Raw genomic sequence first — 12,407 nt, 5'->3', positions numbered from 1 at the left:
TACTTGGAGGTAAGAGATTAGTGATGTTTACCCCATACCCTCATAAAGCATTCATTGATAATTCATGGCTTTAAAACTCATGTGTAATAGCACTTAAAATTCATTCCCTGACTTCCTGCCCTTGACAACACATCTAAGATCAGCTTGCCCATTCCCAGACCTAACCTGAAGGATTTAGTGTTAAATTTTCATTCTGATTCAGGATCAGTTGCTATGGGCAGAATGTACATTCTCCCATCATGGCTGAGCCCTTATATTCCCATGAGTGCAGCCAGTGATAATGGACATCTGTGCACAGCTATTTGGTGTAGTGGTAAGGAGCAGGGCTGGTAAGGGTCAAAAGCTGCTGGAAGACTTCCTCAGAGGGGCACTGCTGTTGTACCCCCGAGGTCAGCTCTTAACCTACAGTGAACATCCACCTTTCTTAAACAGATAGTACTTAAGTCATGGTTGGGTCCTGGATGAGGGCATCTGCTAGGTGAATAATATAAAATAATGTAATTTAACATGTGATGCTGTTTCAGCAGAGCCCAGACATGCTATCTAAGGCTATAATACGAATCACAGCTTAATTAACAACTTAAACAGATGAGGAATTCTCAAAACTAATCCTGATGCTTTTTTATATTCACATTAAAACACATTTTTGAGGGGACAGTGGGTGTGTGGTTATTGGTAGAATGATATCATTTGGATTGACATTAATTTTACTGAAACCACATGCACTTACTTATCTAGATAATGGTTATCATTTTGCACAAGCAGAGTAGTTGTCGCTGGTATGAGTCAGAATTAGTCACTGGCAGCAGGAGTGTGCAATTACAAGGGGAATATTGAAATCATTCTGACAACGATGCAGCCATACTGGCAGTGTAACATTGTGTATAGTGCTGTGAAGAAACCTTTTTATACATTATATGAAAGAGCTATGTGTTAGGATGAGGTGTATGTGCAATATCCTTAACAACCATTGAAATATACAATATTCAGCTCATGCTCATGCTGGAGACAGTGATGAAAAGAAACTGAATGCAACATGGAAATGTTACATATATGGGAATTATGTGCATTAATACATATTGTATATACATTTTAATGTGTATTGTTATTACTCACCACAGCCACTGAAATGCAGTAAAAAGAACATGAGGGCTTTTGAAACTGCAGCCCAGTTCCTTCTGAAATCAAAACCTGTACTTCAGTCAAATGACTGTGAATTATCAAGTGCCCCTTGATAAGAGTGGGTAAAAAGCTCATCAGAGTTCTTTGGATAAACTGTCACCATCCTGAATGTCTCTGCAGTGAAAGCAGACTGGCCTTGCCACCTCTGCAGAAAGACAAATAAGCATGCCCCCTATGAACGATGACACTGTCATTGAACATATCTAACACATATTGCAGTAATGAGTAAGTCTGTGGGAAAAGAAAACATTATGAAACAATTTCCGTAACACTTTCCAGTAGAGCAAGCAGGTAATGGCATGTTCCTTGAAATGTGGAAAATGGTTTAAAACGGTGGAAAATCTGTACGTCCTTTGCTCTTCTCCTCCTACCTGCGGATCTCTTCCACTCGGGGCTGCAGCTGGTGGTTGTTGGGGAAGTGAGAATTTAATAAAAATTAAATAATTAAATTAAATAATTAAATTTGATAATTATGATTAAAGATATGAATTATCAATTAAATCGCCAAATTTGTTGATAGGAAATGAGCAGTCTGGTGGATCAACCTTTGCCAGAATTATACAATCACAACTGGAATAAATTAAAAAGGTTTATTGAGCAGTTATACCAAGGCAAAGACAAAATTCAGAGTCTGGGTTACAGACCTGGTCCACGACCTTAATAGACACTAAATTACATAAAGACATTAACAAAACAAGAACATGGATGGATCACGGAATGGATGAATGAATGCGTGAAGAGAAAATTACCCAAGCCAATTGTTTACCTCTCCCGAGGGAGAACACAGGAACCACTCACAATAGCAGCAAAACTCCAAAAGGACAAATCCAAAAAGTTGCAGGAGAAACTGAGCCACAGACTGGATGACTGAATGGATGACTGAGTGTCTATCTGAGCATAAGGCTGAACGTCAAGGCTGAGCATAGGCAAAAACTGAGCAAAGAGGCCTGACTTAAAAAGAAGCTCTCTCCACCTCCCTGACCCACACATAATTCATTTTATGGTGGGGAAGTGCCTGGATGTTTCTTCAGAACTTAATTTTGTGCTTTTCGATCCAAATATCTGGAAACACCAGATATATATATCTGGTGTTTCCAGTGTTGTTTGTGGGCGGCAGTGTAGCATAGTGGTTAAGGAGCAGCACTTGTAACCACTGCTGCTGTACCCTTGGGCAAGGTACTTCACCCACAGTTGCCTCAGTAAATATCCAGCTGTGTAAATGGATAACATTGTAAAGAACTGTAACCTATGTAAGTCGCTTTGGATAAAAGCGTCTGCCAAATGAATAAATGTAAAATGTAAATATCTTCGAGATTCTCATTTGTACATTCAGCTCACCAAACATTAATAGCCATGGGTTGAGAGGAGAGAGTTGGCGGAGAGGAACCAGCAAAATGGTGATTTTGCTGCTATATTGGGAAATACACACGTTATCACATGGCATTGGTTCTTCCACATTTTTCCCATGACATGAGGGTACAATTAATTGTGGGGTATAAGTGTAAGTGATCCGAACATGTAGATACACACAAAGTAACACACACATACACACACACACACACATACACACAAACATGCACACACACACACACGCTGATTGTGCTCAGAAAGGGGAGAAGGGGAGGAGAAGGCAACAGTTGTGGTCTATCAGGATGTTACTGTTTTTAAGAAGTAACTTCAAGATTGGCTAAAAAGGCAGAATTCTTTAAGATTATATTAGAAGTATCTGGCACCTGAACCTCTTTCAGATTAAACCATACATGACTGTAGCCACCATTTAGCCAAGGATTCTGCATCTGAGGGGCAGATTAATGCTTACCAATACACAATACCACAACCTACTTCTGCTTTTATCTGGCAAAATCAAATGTATATCCAAACAGTTAGGTGCAATGTGATTGGACCACCAGCCGCTGTTCAGTAACAGAACATAGTGGTCGAGAGGGAACATATGCTTGTAGTAGAGCATTCAGGTAGGTAGGTACAGCTTTGTTGTCAAAAGGAAAAGTCTAGGTCAAAGTCAGACAGATGTCTCACCAAAAGAAGGACTGTCCTCTGATGATGGGATCAAGTTATGATTTGAAAATTGTATTTGTTAGGGGTCTAGGAGTTAGTAGATTATTGCTGGGATGTCATTTTGAATCAATATACTGCATAGGCAGTTGTTGTGAAGCTGCTGAATAATGTGACGGATGGTGGACTCTCCTGGTGTTGTAATAACTGAAAGGTAAACGTTGTATTTGTCATTCTGGTCTAGACTTCATGTCAAACATCACTTGAAACAGTGAAGCACAGACATACAAATTGCTCCACTGTGTAATAAACAATATTTCATTTGGGCCGGATGTTTGGTATAAGTGTGTTCAGGCTTTTCTCATTTGCCCCCACAACAGCATACCAGACATTCCAGACAGCAGATCTTGTCTGTTAGTGTTATGTTGTTGGGAGTGTTAGTTTATGGGTTGTTTTGCACCTACTGTCTCACTTCTCAGAGACCAGAGATAGGAGCAGAGCTTGTTCCCTCAGTTATCTTTATTTTAGTCACATTTTTCCATTTTGTCAGTGCACCTTTAGCGTACAGATTGGGCCAAAATACTCAGTCTGGATCTCTCTGGCCATTTAATCAACTTCCATTACAATGCCATATTTACATATCCTTATCTGGAGTGACTTACACAGTTTACATTGTTCACTGAAGCAATTCAGACTGAGCACCTTACTCAAGGGTGCAGACATCAGGGTGAAAGTGTCAGATGCGTTGGTTATATACCCTGCTTCTTAACCTGTACATCACCAACTGTCTCCCCAAGCATTCCACCTCAACATGGCTGCCCTGGATGGATGCAGGGTCACCTGGCAGCATGCTACGTGTGGTTGGGCATGAGTCATCACCTCACCCCAGTCCTAGTGCTGTTTGCAGTGAATGAAAGGAGATATTTATTTGCCACTCAGTATCATTGTTTTGATCCCCTGTCTTTATCATCGGCCTGTCTGTAAGTGTGACTGACTGTGATTGTTGGTATGATTGTGTCTGTCTGTTTTTTCTCTCTCTGTCAGTTTGTATCATTCTGTTGGACTGTCTGCCCCCACCACATTTAATCATTTCCAATCTTTATTTTTTTTTCATTTTTATTTGAACTCCTGGGCTTTTGTGAATAAATATTGGAAAAGTAGTGCAATATCATAGTGTAATTTCCTGTTGTAATTTCCGCAAATGTTATCTGGGGAAACTTCCGTGTGTAATGCACACATTATCACTTCATTAAAGCTACCACTCTACGTCTGGGTTGCTTTGGGTGTTGTTAGTGACGTACAAATTTATGTTTCTGCGTTTGTGGAAGGAAATGATAAGAACTCCAGACAAGCCTAGTATGAACTGGAGGGAAATTTCATCTGGAAAAAATAACAAATTTACCTCTACACACAGGGGTGGTAAAAACAGAATACTGGCCCTTTCTTAACACAAAGTCACAGTCACATTGTGAATCAATAAATCTGTGTATGACTGCCAAACAATGGCCATATTTTTATTCTTACCATTAGTCATGGCAGCATCAGGATTGACCGGCAGATGTGTGTGAGTCAGGCAGACATACCTCTTGTTTCTGGGCAGCAGCTGAAACAGTTCCCACATTGGCAGAGCCTGAGAGAAGCTCTGCATTCATGGTGCTTTACCTCCTCTACCTGGCATGTTTCTGTCCTGTTGACAGGTCAGGTCACATCTGCCTTATGACATCAGCAGCTAAGAGATCCAGTATGATTAAAAAAAATAGCAAAGAACAAAACAGCTAAAAAAAATCATCTCCTGGTCCTGATGCATCTCCAACAGATGCACCATGTGCTTTCTGGAGGGCTTTCTTAGATGCTTTCTTAGTCCTAAGCACCTTACTTTTCTTTGTCCTAAGTATTACTTTATTTTATGCTTATTTTTATCACCTTCAAACAGCAAGCAGAACAATGCAATGTTTGAACAGGTCAGTAAGTGCTTATGATTGTTGGAAAGGAACAGCTAGCTTATCCTGTCCCCTGTGGAAAGGAGCCAAAACACAGCGTCACATGGCATGAGGAATGTGTGAGGATTGACCTTTCAGATATGAGGTAAAAGTTCATGACAAGGGTTAAAGGTATGTACAGCATACCTTCAGGGATGATGCACATTATAGGTGGAATACAAAGGTATTCTCTGATGTTGTTTTCACATGCGGGAGATGACAGTGAGATGTGGTTGCTCTGAGATTGCGATCAGTGCAGCATTAAACAAATTCAGCTCTCAAGTTTTGCCTTGCTAAAAAATGGATGGCATAGAAAAATGTGCAACAGACCAGCCTCAGTAAAGATAAATATAGCCATTTGCTCATCTCCAACCCCTTTTCTTAATTGCTTGATTGACCCAAACATTTACTCAGTTTTGTATTTGTAAGATTTTGGTCCAAATCCCTAAACCAGCTCACTCAGTTCAGCATAAGAGAGCACAGATCCTCTCACTTAAGGTATGCAAATACCTGTATTCATTTGTCTAGATGGCCTTATTGTGACCACAGTTCTGCTCACAAACTTGAATTGTGACTTTGGCCGCAGCTAGCTGTTGCGGCAATTGATACTTCTAAAGAAACTGGTGATGGGTGCTTGAGAACTGTTATTGCTAATGAAGATAATCTAATAACCAGACCTCCTGTATTTCGCCACATGTACTCTCACTCTCAAATTGATGATCATTTAAGTATCGTCTATCCTGATCAAAGCTTGGTATCAGTATAAAGCAGTGTTTCTCAACCCTCTCCTGGAGTACCCCCTGCCCTGCATGTTTTAGATCTCTCCCTGCTCCAACACAGCTGATTCAAATGATCAACTTGTTATGAACTCCTGAAGCTGCTTAATAACAAACTCTGAACAATTAAGATGGGCGTATTTGGCTAGAATCCCAGCACACTCACCATCCCCCTTGGGAACTGAGCTTGATATTGCAGAATCTCTTCTGTTGCCTCACCCTCCTACACTGAAAACTCTTTCAGTTTCCTTCCACCTTCTCTCTCTCAGCCTGGGCCAAATTGAACAATGGGTAAATTTAGTCACAAATTTGTGTTCGATTCCATTTTATTTTCCATTATACTGCAGAAACGTTTCCCATCTGCCCTGCTTTTCCTAGACTCTGCTATCGTTTCCTTCACTTAGTGGCTGTATCTGAGTCATGGCACCAATCTCTCTGGTGTGCTCCAAGTGGGACTTTTACCCCTTTTTACCTCTTTTACGTGCACTTCTGAGCTCTGAAGACACATTTATGCAGATTCAGTAAAAGCCTTTGTTTGATTTACCATGTTCAGGTAAATATGATGCCAACTCTGTCAGTTTTACAGCATGTGTGCAAAATGTCTTGATGGCTCTGGATAAGGGCACCAAATAAACAGAGTTTAGGATAATGTAGGTTTGTGCTATGAGCCAAGCTAACCTGAGGTAGCATTTCTACAGGAGCTGAGCATTTCCTCAGGACAAAACAGAAATGAGGTGCTGTATGTCTGACTTTGGAGCAAATGGATGACAATTTGTCCATCTTTGCTGTAACTACAGTATTGCTAAAGAGTATATGTAGATAAAGAATAAAGATATAAAATATTCCCTTTGCCATCAGAGCAGCTTCAGTCAGAGCCGGCCCTGACCAATTTGGTGCCCTAGGCAAGATTTTAGCTGGTGCCCCTTGCATCGCAGCCAATTCCACCACCACGGTTAATTGTGGTTTTAAACAATTTTTTTATGGTCAGAACATGACAGATACTTGCCAAACAGTGCAACATTTCACAAATCTGAGGTAGAACATTCAAAACAATTATAATGATAAAATCTTTTTTCAACATCAAAATATGCATGAGTAAAATTAAGTAAAATCCTTTTTCAGTCCTTTTTCCTCAACAAAATAAATATCCTAATAGAAAAAGTGCTGCAGTGTGATACAGCACACATGTAAGATGGCTCAGACTGCAAAGCTTAAAAGTGTTTTAAAGGATAACATCAATAAATAGATGAAGAAATCTTAATTCTGGTCAGCATGCCAAACCCTTTGTACAGACTGTTTGAAACATTGTGTAAGTATTTTAGCTGATAATGTAAACAAAATAAATAGACAAATGAAAAATCTCAACTGTGGTCAGTATCTTCTGTACAAGTTTTAAACAAGCAAAGCCATAACCCTACAAGTTACAAGCAAGAGAGACAAGTCTACAGTCTCAGGTTTTAAAGCTGACCTGTAACAGCTGATAAGCTTCTTGAATCCCTCATTTTCGACAGTGCTAATGGGAAGCATGTCTTTTGCAATACAATATGCAATCGTATTTGTGATGTCTTTGTGTCTTTTCGTTTTTTGTCGTACGGCACGGTGCTGGAAAATGCCGATACGATTGTTTGCTGCTGAGTAGTTGCACTGGGTACTGGCCTGGTGCTTGTCAAGGGTCCACTAACAACACTTGTTTGGGACTGTAATTTCTTACTTTCTGCGTGTTCTAACGGATGATATTGTTTGAAGTGATGAAACAGGTTTGTGGTGTTGCCTGTCTTTGATGGCACGTGTCTTCACCACAGTTTGCAGTGCACGTTGCTCTGTTTTTTGTTGGATTGTAAATAGCCAAAATATCTCCAAACTATTGAAGTTGAGCGACCTTTCTTATTGACGATGTCTTCGTCCTTCAAGCTGGTCATGGGCACTGCTTTTCGGTGTCGCTTATTTTGCTTATTCCGCTCCAACCACAAGCCTGTCAGCCACTGTGTCTGTAAACAATACCATGTGCTGGCCTTAATTTATACCCCTTGCGCAATGCATCCTTCTATTCCTGCAACATGACTGGCAGTTGGTGATTCATTTCTGTGCATGCTATCTAAGCATGAAAATTAATTATATTGAACATCTGTTATATTTCTATTGAGGAAAATTATATTCCAATAATTATTGTTATTGTTTTATCGTCCAGCCCTACTTACAACTACTAATTACAAAAAGTGATGGAAAAGACAAAGCATTTTAATTGACTATTACAAGCAGGGCTAACGTTTGCTAACTAGACTAATATGTAAATAAAAATGTATGCCCGGTTTCTTGAGGCAGACAGTGGATGGTTTGTGCAGCACACTTAAAAGAAAAAGTGTATTTCTCAAAATTATATTGTAGGTTATTCCGCAAACACCTGAATAGTCTTTCCTAATGGACTTAAGGTGGGAGTAACTGACGTTAACTCTAGTTATTTATTAAACTAGTGAACGTTACTATCATCCAAAGTAAGCTAGTAACACTCTGCTCCGATTTGATGCGATAACTACTATGCAATAGATAAACTATACATTCATCACATTACCTCTGTCTGCGTCCCGTTTTTCCTCCTCTTCTCTTCTTCTTTTTCTTCCCTGGGCACCAGAGGGCTTTGGTCTTTTTGTCATGTCATATATATTTGAATTAGGCTAGTGATGTTGATTGTATCACGTTTCATGGTGAGTGTCACTCACTAGTTCAGATAACTCAACCATCCCCCACAATCAGGTAAGTCTAACTATGAGAAGATAGGCTATGTAGTTATGATGTTGTCTGCTTTTTTGTAATATTTTGAAATAATAGTATTAAAATAGTATTAGTAAAAAAATAGTAAAAGTTCATTTTTTTTTTCTTCCCTCATTTGGGGCGCCCCTATGAATGGATGGCGCCCCTAGCATTCGCCTATACCGCCACGGGCCAGCTCTGGCTTCAGTCCTTCTTGGATTGCTGTTATACAAGTTTTGAACGGCTTTTACTGGGATATCTGAAACCTACTCCTCATTCTGGTTTCATACTTTTTCACACTCTTACCCTTGGCACATTAAATAATTTTGCCGTTTCTGTGACTATTGCACCTGCGATTATGTTAATGTCAACGCTAATATCATTAGCATTGCCATTAACATACTGTAAAACACATGTGAATACGCCTTAATCCAGAGCAATTTAGAAAAATGCATACAAAAAGGTTAGGCTAAGAGCAGAGAAAATAAGTGTCACAAACACCACAATACAATATTAGAAGCCATTACGTAACATGGGATATTCCATTAAGGGCCGTAGTAGGTCCCAGAGAAAGTTTTAGGATATAGAAAGTGTATTTGAGGGTATAGAATGACTGTTCATACTTAGGGGTTGGTTGAACCGAAATGCAGTTTAAACAGATCTCAGTTTTCAGTCTGTGGTGCAAGACAGTGATTCCACAGGTCTGACTGTTGTGGAGAGAACTCATTCCACCACTGGGGGACAGAACAGAATAGACATGATAGAGAAGATGGACCCTTTTGGAAAGGGATGGCAAAGCGACCAGAGATTGAAGAGCGGAGTGGTCTGGCAGGAGTGTGTGGTTTGGATAATGGATTGGAGGTAAGTGGTTGCACTTCCTCTTGTTGATTTGTATTTTATTCTGGCTACTACTGGTAGCCAGTGAGATGAGAAGAGACATGACATGTGAGTATTCTGGATGGTAATAAACAAGACTAACAGTAGCATTCTATATGACCTGATTGCACATTTAGGGAGACCAGCAAGGAGTGGTTTGCAGTAGTCCAGGTGGGACAGCACAGGTGCCTGGACAATGAGCTGGGTAGCATATGTAGTGGGAAATTCAATTCTATTCAATTCAATTCAGTGGCAAGGAAAAACTCCCTATCAGGAAGAAACCTTGAGCAGAACCCGGCTCAGAGGGGGAGCCCATCTGCTTCTGGCTGGCACTGGGCAGATAGAGTTAAAGACAAGTTATACAATGTACTTTAAGACATTTAAGACTGATAGACAAAAGTAATTAACAGCAGCGTGATTATAAGAATGTCTCCTAGGATGTCCGGTTCTTGGAGCGAGGTAGCAGGACTGGAAATCGGGATGAGACGCTTGGGCTACAGCTCCGGACAGGAGCCCGGAGCAGGGATAGGAAGCAAACAGTATGGAAAAATGTAATGGATTTTGCAGATATTGAAGATAAAAAATGACACCTCTGGGAAATTAATGCTGTTTTGGTAAAGGATAAGTTCTTATCCTGAAATACAGCAATATTCTTGGCAGTCTTGGGTGCAGACACCACTGTGTTATCAAAGGCAATGAAGAGATCTCGGAAGGGGCAACAGGCAACAGAAACCTAATGTTACCACCACGTTAATGGGCCATCTATACTCTATACACCTTATAATACAAAAAAGCAAATATTACACTGACAAAAAGGAGGTGTTGCATTCCTATAACTGGGCTCTTTAAAGGGGGGGGGGGGGGGGGATCCAGGCAGCTCTGTGATGGAATGTCATGTTTTTGTCCAGAATTCATTTCCTTTTGCGGTCAGAAGTCATTACACCATAATTTTCTCTTTGAACCTCAAAAGAACAGGAAGTCTTTTTTTTAAACGGTCATAAAACTTGGTGTCTTTGTCTTAGACGGTTTATAGAAAAAAAAAAACCTTTGTGACTTGAGCCTAGGCCATGTTACTGCAGTCTGATGCAAGACCATTTTATGTGGGTGAAATTATGACACTGAGAAACTATCACACCCCCACAATTAACCACTGCGTGGTGACCAGCAGACTTAATGTTCATTTCTTGTCCTTTTTTGTGGTTAATTGATCATGTTGCAATCAGTTGACCCAGCTTGCATCACAGGCAGAAATTATTTCACAACATTGTCAAGTGCAGTATATCAAATATTTTTACATATCTACATATGAAACAGCACAAAATTACACTAGACAAGTGTTATGATGCAGATACCTTTGCCATAAGTACACACTTGCAAATACTGCATATACTACTCAAGGTGTCACTTAACTTGTCACTTGTTTCAGTGCTCTTCCCTAATATACCTTACCACTGAGCACAAATAGGTGTTCCCACATCCCACGCTTAATACACTTACAGACATAATTTAACACCATAAATGCATTCAACATCAATCAGTTTTACAGATTTTCAATTTACAGAAAATCTAGTTAGCTTTGGCAGCCAGCTAGTTTTCATGAAGGGCAGCAAATTATTTTTTCAGTCAGAAAAATGATTTCTCATCCTAGCTAGCTAAAACTGAACGGGGCTGTGCCATGCAGTGGTAGCTAGCAACTACATGTAATTCCTGAGCAATAGCTGTTAAATAATTCATTCTAGATATCTATACTGTTGCTAAGTATGCAACACAGTAGCTACAGCAAACAAACATCGCTAGCTACCAATACTGTGCGCATCTCCAAAATAGCTTACATTTTGGAAGTTAATACCGTATCAGACATTCTAATAATTATAGCTGGTATTCTTTTCAGGAAATGGCACCTTACAAAACTATTGTCAGTTCTGGAACTAGCTATGTAAAGAGCAAACGGAGACTCATGTAATTTCTCTATAGTCTCAGTGGGACTTCATTAATTCCCAAACAAATACATCTTTAGTGCATGACAATGACAAAAAAATTCAAACAAAATTTGATTTGTCAAGTACTTTAAATCACAAAGAATAAAGATTATTTTCAGAAAACCTATACAAAGTTGGATGTGGTACTATATTAACTATACTTTTCAGGTTCACAGCTGTAGAAGATGAAGGGTTTATTTATAGGGGAACAAATTGAGAAATCATTGACATCCCATGCAGACTGATAATAATAAACATTGTTGTGAACAGTCATAATTGTCCCGTTATCAGGACGTTTTGTGTCACGTAGGTGGAAAGTGTGCCTCGATGGAAGATTGTTCAGACATCAGAAGGAAGCAAAGATGGCTTGTCCTTTCAGTGTAAATATTTGCAAATATTTACCTAGTTGATAAATGTCCAACAGGTTAGGCACCGTTTTCATACCGAGTCATACATTCCTCCCTCATTTCCTCCTAATGAACACGGTCATGAGACAGTCCATGATAAATACAGCAGTTAACCCAAGTTAACTAAATTAAATGTAAATTAAGTTTACAGATACAGGTGATGCCTCAATCCTTCAGGTGGGCTATGACAAACAGGCAGGCTCAGCCAGGGGCTCACATGTGGCTCTGGGATGAAATGCTTTCAAGAAATCAAACAAATATTAAATGACATTTAATAAAAATAAATTCACACGTTTCAACATCCCTTTCTCATGAAATGCTTCAAAATTGACATTTTATTCACGCTGTCCAAAAAGGACAATAGGCGCACGTTTTTAGGTTGACCTTCTACTGAACTACTTGCACATTTCAACACACTCCTAATCTCTTACAACTACAGATGTCCAA

The sequence above is a fragment of the Megalops cyprinoides genome, chromosome 5 (assembly GCF_013368585.1).
Source record: "Megalops cyprinoides isolate fMegCyp1 chromosome 5, fMegCyp1.pri, whole genome shotgun sequence".
Classification (NCBI taxonomy): Eukaryota; Metazoa; Chordata; class Actinopteri; order Elopiformes; family Megalopidae; genus Megalops; species Megalops cyprinoides.
This window is presented reverse-complemented; position numbering follows the sequence as displayed.